Here is a 12951-nt window from a genome sequence, read left to right as displayed (position 1 = left end):
TGTGGCGGTGGCAGCCAGAGGCTGGAAGGAGCCCCCACTGCTGTCTCAGCTGCTTAGAGAGGCATGGGGAGGGCCAGGGGCTCTTGCCTCTTACGGGCGGGCTCTCATGTTTTATGGGGGGCTCAGTCCTTCCTCCCCTGTATTTTGAACCCTATGTGTGTATATATATATATGTGTGTATATATATAATATTTGTATGTATATGTATATATATGTGTGTGTGTGTATATTTACTGGAATAGACCGCTGTGGTTCAGACCACGCAGGCTGAAGAACGAGTGCTTAAGACAGGGAGCATCAGTGCCCACAACCACACTGGGCGGCTTGGCGTTGACATGTCAGGGAGCATTTATTAGGCAATGATCACGTGCCGCCAGCTGGAAAGTCGCACTGGGATTTAATGAGAGGTTTGGGACTCGAAGTGTTCTCAGGCGTCCCGTGATCAAAGCCCTGGACCTCTTCCTGTGCCAAAGATGAGCAACTTCTGAAAAGAGCCACTGTGCTTTGCGCTATTTGTGGAACGGGCTCTTGTCACAAAGAAACAAAGCAGGTAAAATAATGATGTCTACAGCTCTTTGATTCCCTTCCTTGTGCTATCCTTGTAAATTAGGAAACTCGCATCAAGTGGCTGACCAGAGATTTTCAGAACTTTTTCTGGCTGACATGGTCGAATATTAAAATATCCTGGCTATCAAAGAAAAAGAAATGCTCCCAGCAAAACTTTTACCGAGGAGTAGAGAAGATCTTTGTATTCCAGTTGTTTCCAAGACTTATTTTTTAAAAACAGCCTTGTTTTATCCTTGGGCAGATAATACACTACCACACACCATTATAGCATGTGTCTCAAAATGTTTTATAGGAATATGCTAATAGTAAAGTATTAGAGGGGTTACCAGATAAATTAGAATTGGAGGGATTGGTCAGGCATTACTGGAACAGGGAAAACTGAAAAAAAGTGAGGAAGGAAGAAAAGAGGGAGAAGGGAGGTGAGAGCTGGATTTGAATTAATTTCCGGGCATTTCTTAAATTTTATTTTTTTGTGTCATAGAGTTTCTTTTGTGTGTTCGTTCTCAGTTGATAGCTGCGTCTTTCTGAACTTCAAGTACATTTCTGAATCAGGATGAGGTGGTCAAATATTAAAATATCTTGATTATTACCAGAAAAAGAAATGCTCCCAGCAAACCCTTTACTGAGGACTAAAAGGAGGTGGCTTTCTAAACATCAAATACATTTCTGAATCGCATGATTTCAGAACAAGGTGGCATTTTTTGTAATAGGGAGCTAATGTTTTTCAAAATGTAAAAACTCAAGGAAACCTAGGTAATGGATACGTATTTCTTTAATGATTCCACTGTAATTTACACTAGATCAAGCTCTAGCTTAGTAAATGCATGCAAGAAGACTTTTGCCCAGAGTCTCCTTGACAAAGTTTTCATGTACATTGGTTTTCAGTCTCTGAATCAGTGCCTTATGGAAAAGTAGTTCTGGAATAGAAAGGCGGAGGAGTTACAGGAGCCTGTCTGTTACCCGCAGGCACCGTGAAGACATGCTTTACTGACCAAGGAATTTATAACCAAGAGGTGTTCACATCCCACGTGTACCATGATATACATAAGGTAGGAGTCTCACATGCATTTAAAGGGCACATCTACACGTGCACTTTAATGTGCATTAGCCTATTTTAATGCACATTAAAGCATCACAAAAAAACCGTGCTCTTTAGTTAATGTATTAAATGAATATGCATTTTTTCTAGTACGTCGCAACGGAGATACTAGAGTTAATGTGCATTACCTAAAGCACATTCACTGAAAATGTACTGGTACCATTAAGAATAATACATCATAAACATCACTCCCTCCCAACAACTAGCTCTCTTGTGACTCAGAAGGAGACATCCAAACTCATTCTATTTTGGCATAGATATAATAAGATCCACTTTGGGTGGAAACCAGAATGAATTAGGCCAATAACCTCATCTCAGGCTCCTGTCACCCAATACATGAGTGAGTGAACTGAAGAGCTCTGCCCTTGATGCTGGGTCTAGAGTCTGGCCTGTTTTACAGACTCACAAGCTAACGTGCCAGTTATTAGCTCAGTGGACTACTGACAGTCACTACACAGCTTTCCACATTAACTGTCTGGTTAGAAGCAAAGTATGGTGCCAGCAACTCTCAAGGTGGCTCCATTAAAATGATGAAGAAGGAAATTCCCTGAAACTTGAAATGGTGGTAGGACAAAAGGGAGATCACTGGGAAATACCTTTTGTGTCAGCTTTGTCCCTTTTACTGCTATCCTAATTGGTATGTCCTCAGGCTCTACTACATGCTTATAAAGCTTTAATTTCACATCTTTTTCACCTTTATTAGCATAGATGAATGTGCTGCTGAACAATAAGTGGTCTGCATCTCAGCATCTGTGCTGGAGATCAGAAAACGTTGGGAGTCTAAATTAGGGCTGTCCAGCTGCATGTGGTCCACGGGCACCTGGGCTCCTACCTGGCCATCACCCTATCACTCTGGCTGCTGCTGCAATCAAGGTCCCTAGGCTCTCCCTCGCTCTCTAAGTTTATTTTTGTTTCCTGCTTTTGCCTCAGGGGATGGGATTATACAGGCCATGGTGCAGGTGAGCCAAAGTTGGGGCTGCCCACATGTGCAGTGTGGAGGGGGTCACAATCTGTGCACTCATGATGCAATGAGAGAGGGAGGCTGCCTGTGTGTGCAGTGGAGAGGAGGTTGCAGCCCAGGGAGGCATGACTTACACTAGCACAGCCCTGGGAAGTGTGTAGTCCCCAGCCACTTAGAAATTGCAGAGCCCTGGTGTAGATAAAAAACATCCAAAGCTTTTTTGTTTTTAATGGTTTGGATACATGCATTCTTTGACTTGTGAAGGTAGCTCTTGGTTTTGCATATTTTTGCAAAGGATAATAACATGGATTGAGTAAAGTGTATTCCATGTGCTGAAAAGTCTGCGGTCACAAAGAGAGACCTTGTGTGGATAGACCTGAACTGGATAAAGACAAAGAGAGACCTTAACTGGATAAAGACAAAAAGCGGCTAATATGGATAGGAAAACCCTCTGTGAAGATATTATGACCAAGCCATAGCAACAGAGAGCTGGTCTATAAAATATTTCCTGTTCTTCTCAAGCTTTTTACAGTATCCTGTTTAAACTGCCTAGCTATGGACTTAACATAATATTTTCAGTGAAAAATGTTCCATCAAAACTCCCCATTACTGCTAGTAATTACAAAAGAAATTGTGACTACCCAATTCACTTTTTACCGAAGTATCAGAAAAATAAATAAAATCTACTTTTCAAAGCTCATTTCCCACCAATAATACATTTTACAATTATGACCCTATGTTTGTAATGGACATTTAATATGTGTGATAAATGTACTAAAGCATTTACTGGTAGGTGTGGCAGGGCACTGTTTCTGCCTGCCACTTTAAGGGCCAGAAGACAGCAGCCAGCAGGTGCCTGATTAAGAAAGCCATTTTGGACTCAGGGCTGCCCATATAAACAGGTCATTTTGCTGCTGGAGGCCAGGCAGCGACATTGCCTAGTTGCAGGGCTGCTGGTATCAACTGGAGGTAAGGGAGGAGCTGCAGGGGATGGTCAGGAGGCTCCTGGTCCTGGGCATGACCTAAAACTGCACCCTGCTGTGAGTGTGTGGCCTGGTGGGGCTCTCAGTGGCATGGAAGCCCCCCCAGAAATGCCAGGCCAGTTACCACCCCAGTGAAAAGCGGGTCGGGGCGCCTTAACCTCAGCTCCCACAACTGGGTGGGTTACCCCCTTGTAGGGTCTGGAAGGTGGACCCCAATGACAGAGTCAGGCCATAGACTCAACCTGTCTTGACATCCCCTGACTGGTCCAAGCTGGGGCCAGGACTGGAAGGGTCGAAGGGCCAGGGGCCCACCGCAAGGGACACCCTGAGCTGAGGGCCTGGGGTTCCAGCTGGCCTGTGGGTGGGCCAGGGCCAGTGTAGCCAAAGGTCTCAGGGGGAACCATACCTGTAAGGGGGATCAGCTCAGCGAGCTATGTAGCCTGGAATGAAGGCAGACTAGGACGCCTGAACGGAGGGATTCAAGTGGGGTTCAAATAGCAGGATTCTGGGGCCCAGTGTGGGGCCAGTGATGTTGGTAACATCTGGATGCCATCTGCAAGGCTTGGGCTGCGGTGTAGGGGAGGAACGGAGCTGCAGATGATGCCCCCTGGCATTGGGGCAAGAAATGGGCAGCCTCCTGCTTAATTAATATCAGTGAATTAATTAACAACAAGGCATGGTGGGCGAGAAGGCGGGCAGTTAACTCAGAAACACATGGGCAGGCCACAGGGAACTCGGCCCAGAGCAGGCCCCCTGTTACAGTAGGTAATTATTTGACTATATTTTTCCAGGCTAGTCATAGTGTAAAAAGCAAATTTTGTGGAGATATAATAATATAAAATTCAGATTCCATAGGCAAGATCATTACCCCAAAACTGCTGCTGTCTTGTACTTTTTATAGCCTTTAATCAAAACAGTAGTTTTTTAACCCTACTTAGGTGTGAGTAGCTGCTCCAGGTGCATTTTCATTTGAGCACAAACTAAAATTGCGAGATGTTGCGGGTGGGGTTTCTCTTTAAAAGTGGCTTTGGACATAAAGGCTTCATTGAGTTCTCCCACTGAAGACAAGAGAGAGTCTCATCTGGTGTTGGATAACTACTCTGGGAGGCAGCTTCTTTATTCTATCACACAGTTCCAACTGCCTCTGCTAAACAGAGCATGAGCTTCTACAGAGCTCTTTAACTGGATTTCCTGTGTCTGGTATACTAAATCTCTTAAAGATGCAGTTCTCTGTACCACAACTCCCACTGGCTATAGCAGGAGTTAGATCAGGGGCTGAGAATGTGCACATCTCACTCTTTCCTGCTCTCTTGTAGCCTCATGCAGCCTCTGATTTAACTTGGTAGCTCTCAAGCTTCTCGGTGGTTCAACCAATCTGGAACTCATCATCTGCTGGCTTAAAAACAATGCTATACACAACCGACAAAGCTTCTGTACGCTGAATAGAAATGACTAACAAAATCTGAATAGTCTGGGATTTTACCCTGCAGTGTTTTAAAGAAATTCTCCTCCTGTGCTACATCTTTCTCTCTGACTTTCTTGAGCTGTTGTCCTTTCCTCATGCTGTTTGGATTAATTTTGGATGATAATCTCTTACGGGAATACCTCATTTTACTTCTTGGCTATCAAATATTGTACTCATCTATGATGCTATATAAGAAAGAATAATAAATGATTTTAAGCCTACAAAGCAGTATCAAATATTCATTTACCAATAATGAAAGTGAGCAATAATTGTAAAATAGCTGGTAGACACGTGTGGCAGGGCATTGGTGGTGCTGGCCACTTTAAGGGCTGGAGCAGATGGCATCCAGGTGCTTCAGTACGGCAGCCAGAGCAGCAAATAATAACCCCTGGTATCGGGATGCAAAAATGGGCAGCCTCCCACCTAATTAACACCATAATTTTGTATCATCAAGGCGTGGCAGAAGACAGGCGCGCAGTTAGCCCAGAAACAGGTGGGCAGGAAGCCCCCCTGTTAAACATACTGGAAAATCCTGATGTGCAGACATCAGATTCCATGCTTCTTTAGTAGCATGTAACTTCTCTAATGTCTGTCACATTGTACTGGTACAATGGAAAACGGAACTTAGAGCATTTATACAAATACTCCGAGCATGGTGGAGAGGCACTTTTATTAGAGCAGCTCTGAGCAGTTGTGTGTGTGTGTGGCCCTGCTCTAAAAAATGGTGGCGGGGTGCTTTAACTTTGTTTGATCCAAAGCAAAGGCTGAGATACATGCAGACTTTAATTCTGGGTTCTGAAGTTGGTTTTGATCTAAATTTCAGGACTAGGCTCCGTTGTTTTAATAGATAATACTAAAACCTGGGCCTCTGTACAGCTGAATTTTGATAGAAAATTCTGTACATGAACATGTGGACATCTATAATTGTTATTACACTTTTATTTTTAAATCCCTCTTATTCATTCTGCCATATAAGTTCAACAAGTGCCAAGTAAGAGCGGTTTTTTACTTGTGCTAAATGCATTACTGATATGAAAAGGTTAAGAAAACATGTCACATTCAGAAGAGCTGAAATGGATTTTTTTTTTCTTAGAGTAGCCAGATGACATTTGACTTACAGCAGGCATTAAGGTGGGACAATAAGGACTGATTTCTTTTACTTCAAGCTTTCTTAAAAGGGAACTGCTGTCACTATTTTGGTGATTAATGTTTTAAAATTGAGACATTTGATTCATAGCAAATGCTCCTCTGGAGGCTGTCTTATTAAGCTAAAAAGGATGGAACGTCTCATAAAAGAAGTTTCAATATCTTTTTCTTCTATCAGGTCACTATCTGCTCCCGCACTGATCAATGACAGAACAGCTATTTTGTTCTGATGGAAGCAGGTCAGAACACCTGTTATAACCAGGGCAAACATTTGCTACAAGATTTGGATTTTTTATTTTGAACACCCACAAAAGAAGAAGGTAGCTGGAGATTTTGGCTTGGGTCCATGTCTGAAAATGCTGGACTATTTTTCAGGTACTGGGATTTTTTTTTATAGGATCATCTCTCGAGTATTATGAACACCTGGAAACCACACCTACAACTTTTTCTTTCAGGCTCTTTTGTCTGCTGTCAAAGTTGAATGTAGCTGTTCCCTGCTTAGTCTGTAAGAGCTTTGGAGCAAAGATACCATTTCTTTACAACTGCAGAAAAGCTATACATTTATTGCATTATATAAATGGTAAGAACAATGGACAGCACCCAACAATAAAGAAGTCTGTTAAAGGATTTGGCAAGCTGCATTTCTTCAAGACATGTTTTCGTTGAGAAGGCATGTGTTAAATGACACACAAATATTCCAGGTGATAAGCGCCTCAGAAAAATGAAGTCCTGTACAACTAAACAGCACGGATAAGGCATTCTAAAACAATAAGCTAAAAGGTTGTAAGACAGAACTGCGTGATCAAGTGAAACAGCTTTGTGTACTCCACAAAACACTTGACCTCATTCACTGAGAGTTACTTGCCAAAATAGAATACTGGAGCAAAAGGGAGGCACAGTGGGGGCATTTATAACTCCTACAAAGAAGGGCTGTATTATGATGGGTACCCAAAAAACCTGTTATTGCACAGGCTCTTGCTAAAGGAAGGTGTTCTCACATGTCAGATAATCTGAGGAAATATCTGTCTTGTACTTCCATATAAACAGGTAAAGTTGGCTCCTGGCTGATGTTTGGTTTATTTTGAAATGTATGCCATTTACAAAAATTAAAAAACCTCAAACAATTGTCATCAAATGGGCAAAATAGCAACCTATCTCTGTCATTCCTCTAAGCCCTGCCCAATGTGTGTCCTGCTTCCAGACAGAGAAATTAACTGCAAAAGATAAGTGAACTGTAGTCATCTTGCATGACTGCTAAATCCAGATGTGCATAACATAAATTGCATCTCTCTGATCTTGGTTCATAAATATCTTGAGCAGACACTATGAATCTATGACTGAATTTGGGGGTCTTCAGATTTCAACAGTTGGAACCAAACTCATCTCCCAAAGAAAGAGCCAAACTAAAACAGACTCTGAAACACGTTCAAGCTTCAGGAAATTGTCCTCCTTTATCCCCACATGTCAACGTTGTCTCTGCTTCCTGCAGATTCTTTTTCACTTACCGCATCCTGCCTCTGGTCATCCATGCCACCCCTGCTGAGATTTCTCTGTCATCTTTGGGAATGAGGCCAGTGCTACAGAGGGACAGAAAAAGCATTCCACTTATTGGAGATTCCATGATGCAGCTCAAAGATATAACAGAGATAACAAGTTCCCAGGCCATTCAAGAGTGTGATGCATAAACTACTTGAACTGTATCCAAAAGGAATGTGGAGTTATGGCAGAACACGATGTTGGGGTGGATCAATGAGGTGTAGTGGCACAGTTGCACCCACCTTTTTAGACCAGGAAGCAGCAATTGCAGACTTTTTTAAGTCCCCAAAACAGGTAAGAATTCAACCCCTCCTTTCCCTTTGGTATTCAGTGGCATGTCCCCTTCCTTCTTGTTCCCCATTCCCCAGCCCACTGCTACCCTGTCCCCAGCTAACCTCCAGAGCTGCTCCTACCTCACTCCAGCCATGCTGCGTAGGAACCAGGATCAGATGGGGAGAGTGGCAGCAGTAGCAGTTTCCTCCTCTCTTCCCAGTCGCCCTGCAGATTCCCTACCAGCCTGGGAGCCAGCTCAGGGAGAGAGAACCCACGCACTACCACAGCTGCCATTGTCCCTGGCTGAATGTGGCAGCCCATGCAGCTGTGCTGGAGCAAGGCAGGAACCACCCCTGCACCCAGTCACTGCTTTCACCCCTCTCCCCCACCCCTTTGCAAAATCCTGGATCTGCCTGTGCATCTGGTACATACTCAAGGCAGCCTGCCCAATCCAATGGACCTTATTTCTACATGAAAAGGCTACTGGGAGATTGAGTAAATATTATTTGTGTGAACTTTATGTTCCATACTTTATAGCTTACCAAGATAAAGTTGTAGATAAGACAATAAGAAAAGGCTTGTAACTTTAATGTATTTTGTTCTTTTATCATAGAACAATAAGTTAACAATGAGTAACAATAGACTCTGTTATGGCAAAGCACCTTCAAAATTATTTGTAAACTAGCAGTGGTATTGTCAGTCTCCAAATGTACCCCCTTTTATGCACTTTATACTGCTTTGCCTGGTGCAATGGATGTTGAATTCAGTCCTTAGTACCTGGAATGGTCATGGCTGGAATGTGTGAGGACATGGTCTACATATATAGGCAGTTACCACAATGCCAGGGGAACAGGTAGGAATTTGAGCTGTCAGACATGATTCATAAGCTGTCATTTTAATAAATTCTTGCAGGATTTAGGTGCTCAAAGGGCCCCTAACTCCGTTACAGACCTCCAGAAATCCTACTCAGACATTGTATCTTTCTATTCATATTCAGAATCAAGGAGATGCAAGCCCTAGAAGTCATCAGCCAAAAAGTTTGGAACTCAACAAATAGGAATTCTAAAATTGAAAAGATTAAATTATTAAAATCTATTTCCCAAGACAAATTACTCAACTAAACGTTCTTGAGCAGATTCCTTGCCCCTGACTAAGCACAGTGAGGTTAGGGCACGGGAGGTGGGGCAATATCCTTGTTGCACCCTGAACCTGAGATGCCCAGTCCCTACACATGGTAGAGACTTTACACCAGAAAAGGTTCCCTTAATGGGCCTAACAAACTGGAGAACCTGGCTTTCTGTATAGGGCAACAGAGTAGAATTAGATTGTTATTTACCAAGAAAATATACTGTATTCTTCAAGTGTACTTGTTTAATTCCACAGGTGATGCAGCATATGGCTAAAGTTTAAGCAGGCCAGGTCCTTAGAATCAGAGAAAATTAGGGTTAGAAGGGACCTCAGAAGGTCTTCTAGCCCAACCCTCTGCTCAAAGTAGGACCATCCCCAACTGTATGATCCCAGACAAGGCTTTGTCCACCCAGGTCTTAAAGATCTCTAAGGATTATTCCCTGACCTGTCTGTGTAGCAGGCTGAGGGAGCCTGAAGTGCATACTGAGATGTCAGCCAGCCCTGACAATCTGCACCCTAGGGTACTCAAGAAGCTGGCGAGCGTCATAGCCCAGCCCCTGGCACGGATCTTTAAAAACTCCTGGTGCTCTGGTGTTGTGCCTGAAGACTGGAAGAAGGCCAATGTGGTGCCTGTCTTCAAGAAAGAGGAAAGTGGATCCGGCTAACTATAGGCCCATTAGCCTGACTTCTATCCTGGGGAAGATCTAAGAAAAGTTTATTAAAGAGGCCGTCCTTAATGGACTGGCTAGCACTACGGAAGAAAGAGACTTGGGGGTCATCATTGACCACAAGATGAACACGAGCCTGCAATGCGATGCTGCGACTAGTAAAGCGACCAAAATGCTGGCTTGCATCCATAGATGCTTCTCAAGCAAATCCCGGGACGTCGTTCTCCCATTGTACTCGGCCTTGGTGAGGCTGCAGCTGGAGTACTGCATCCAGTTTTGGGCTCCACAATTCAAAAAGGATGTGGAGAAGCTTGAGTTCAGAGAAGATCCACGCACATGAAAACAGACCTTACGATGACAGGCTGAGAGCCATGGGGCTCTTTAGCCTGGAAAAGCACAGGCTCAGGGGCGATCTGATGGCCACCTATAAGTTTATCAGGGGTGACCACCAGGATCTGGGGGAACGTTTGTTCACCAGAGCGCCCCAAGGGATGACAAGGTCGAACGGTCATAAACTCCTGCGAGACCGTTTCAGGCTGGACATAAGGAAGAATTTCTTTACTGTCTGAGCCCCCAAGGTCTGGAACAGCCTGCCATCGGAGGTGGTTCAAGCACCTACACTGAACACCTTCAAGAGCAAATTGGATGCTTATCTTGCTGGGATCCTGTGACCCCAGCTGACTTCCTGCCCTTTGGGCTGGGGGCTGGACTCGATGATCTTCCGAGGTCCCTTCCAGCCTTAATATCTATGAAATGTTTGCACAGAGACCATCTGGCTGCACAGGGTCACTGCTGCAAACTCTCTGCTTTTCAGGAGCTCAGCATCTGAATGACTGTTCAGACAACTCCAGGTAAGTTTTTCTACCAAGAGAACTTTCCCAAATCATTTGAAAGTGTATATGCAGGCCATGATAACTCATGCAAGTGGATTTATCAGATATAAGATGCTCCCAGAAAAGGGAATACTTCTCAGGTCCATAGGATTTTCCATTAATTATTCTCACAAGTATTTAATATTGAGTTATTTGGGTTTGTCAAGTCATACAGGAGGGTTACATGTCAGTAATTTACCTAAGTAAACATACACTTGCTGTTGCCTGCTGAAGCATAAGGTATCCATGGTGCAGTTCACAGAATCAGAGAGAAATAGGGCTGGAAGGGACCTCTATAGGTCATCCATCTAAACTGTTGCCTGATGCAGGAAGGATCCAAACCATCCTATACAAATCCATAATTTAACCTCTTAGTAAAACTACCATCAACCCTGACATAACACAAGAAATAACACCCTCACCTGCCACAGGTAAAGCAGGGGGATCTTGGCAGTCAAGATTCTGCTTCTGTAAAAGGTTGTTCATATATGCTTAAGAGATCTAAGCTAGAGGGCCATGCCCATGACTACAGAGGAAGACAAAGACCGCACAAGCCATACCAATCTAACCACATGGTAAAATTATTTCCTGACCCCAAATATGGTGATTGGTCTGACCCTGAGTGGAAGGGCAAGACCCTCTAGCCAGGAACCTCTGGGTTTAAATCCCAGCAGGAGCACTGGTACACCCCAGTCAAAATCCCTAGCCCTGACTGCAGCCAACACCAAGTGTCTCAGGAAGGCTTAAAGAAAAAAAACCCTGCCACACATAGCAGAAATGACGTGGGGGGTAGTGGTAGGGGCAGTGGGATTCCCTCCCAGTCCCATGTGGCAACCAGCAAGGCCTAAAAGCATGGGAAACACCCACGGAGAACATAGGCATAGCTAAGCCTATATCATCCCCAACCACTGGCTGTCCAACCTCTTCTTGAACAGTGACGGAAACACAACTTCCCTAGGCTGTCTATTACACTGAGTCACTATTCTAACATTGAAGAAGTTTTTTCTGATATCCAATCTCAACCTATTTCGCTTGAGTTTAAGGCATTGGTCTGCATCCCACTCTCTGCAGCAAGAGAGAAATGGTGTTCTCCCTCCTCCTTATGGCAGCCCTTTAAGTATTTCAAGACTGCCAGCACGTCTCCTCTTAAGCACCTTTTCCTCAAGCTGAACATGCCTACCTCCTTCAGCCTCTCCTTGTATGACTTGCTTTCCAAGCCCTTTGCCCTTTGCCTACTCTGGACCCTCACTGCTTCTCCACATCCTTGTGGAGCCCAAAACTGCACACGATACTCTAGTGAGGCCTAACCAGGGCTGAGTAGCGAGGCACTATCACCTGCAGTGTCTTGCTCCTAATAATTCTGTCGATGCACCCTAAAACCACATTCATCTTTTGTGCAGCTGTTAGGGGTGTGCGAAGTGGGCCCTAGTCAATTCGGATTCAGATTTGGCCTGAATCAGAGACAGTGATTTGATTCATTGATTCGAATCACTGTCCCTGATTCGAATTGTCTGAATCTGAATCTGAAGATTCAATGTCGATTTGGAGAATCAGCAATTCGGACATAGACAAAGCCTGAAAAGTTTTTTCTATATACCTTGAGATACCAGCATGGCTCATGAACGCTGCAAAGCTGGAGCTGATGGAGCATCCCATAGGAGTGCAGGAGGCCCTCCATGTACTCGGCGGTGAACCTGGAAGTAGATCAGAAGCACTTCCAGTCCACTTCTGTGTCTGCGGAAGAGCATACTGGGGGATCCCCCATATTCCCCCAGCTCAGCAATCAACCGTGGGAGAACCCCGGGTGCCCCCAAGGCCCAGGAGGCACCAGTCGCCAAGCCAGGGGGAAGCCCCACCACGCACTCCCCAGTGGACCCAGAAGAGGACCAGACGTGCTTCTGGTCCACTTCTGGGTCTGCTGCCAAGAGCGCTGGGGAGCCCCCCATGCTCCTATGGGATGCTCCATGCGCCCCAGCATTGCAGCACTCATGAGCCCCTGCTACTTCGAGGTATGTAGAAAAAACATTTAAAGCTGTCTTTCTGTCTAAATTTCTGAATCTTTCTGAATCTCTCTAAATGGATTTGGAGGGTTCCAATTTGATTTGGAGATTTTAAAGTGTCCTCTGATTCGATTTGGATTTGGAGATTTGGCCACTGAATCAGGCTGAATCTCCGCCAAATCTAATCAGGGACCAAAGCTTTGCACAGCCCTAGCAGCTGTATTACATTGCAGACTAATACTGAGTGTGTGAT

The 12951-nt window shown here is 44.4% G+C and overlaps 1 long non-coding RNA gene across 1 annotated transcript in view; it reads right to left on the bottom strand.

Moving 5' to 3' along the window:
* The window catches only part of LOC109322576, a 20965-nt gene extending 9244 nt beyond the window's left edge, over nt 1–11721 (bottom strand). The window contains exons 1-2 of the long non-coding RNA XR_002104413.1: nt 11566–11721; nt 2870–2876 (exon numbers count right to left, since the gene is read on the bottom strand). This is a non-coding gene — a long non-coding RNA (uncharacterized LOC109322576). The remainder of the gene's footprint in view (nt 1–2869; nt 2877–11565) is intronic.
* Between the last annotated feature and the right edge of the window lie 1230 nt (nt 11722–12951).

This window comes from Crocodylus porosus, unplaced genomic scaffold, assembly GCF_001723895.1.
Source record: "Crocodylus porosus isolate Cpor-Errol unplaced genomic scaffold, CroPor_comp1, whole genome shotgun sequence".
In the NCBI taxonomy this organism is placed as follows: Eukaryota; Metazoa; Chordata; order Crocodylia; family Crocodylidae; genus Crocodylus; species Crocodylus porosus.
The sequence above is the reverse complement of the archived record's forward strand: the minus strand, read 5'-3'. Positions and strand labels throughout refer to the sequence as shown.